Here is a 320-nt window from a genome sequence, read left to right on the forward strand (position 1 = left end):
CTTCATGTCGTTTTCCAAAAAAAAAAAAAAAAATAAGTAAATAAATAAATAAATGAAAAGAAAAAAAAAAGAGAGAGAGAGAGAAAATTCGACAGAAATTATCGCAAATCCGCGAACGATTAAAAAATCTTTTCTTATTGGTATCAACGAGTACGTCCACTCATGATTTCCTTACGACAGACGGAAATCATATCGTCGTTCTTATAAAAAATTTGACGAACAAATTTTCTTGTAAATATTGAGTTTTACTTTTGAAGAAGTCACCAAACTATCGAGAGGATACGAAAGTATCGTACGAATCGCTCTAGGTATCTCGTGTA

This window comes from Vespula pensylvanica, chromosome 3, assembly GCF_014466175.1.
Source record: "Vespula pensylvanica isolate Volc-1 chromosome 3, ASM1446617v1, whole genome shotgun sequence".
In the NCBI taxonomy this organism is placed as follows: Eukaryota; Metazoa; Arthropoda; class Insecta; order Hymenoptera; family Vespidae; genus Vespula; species Vespula pensylvanica.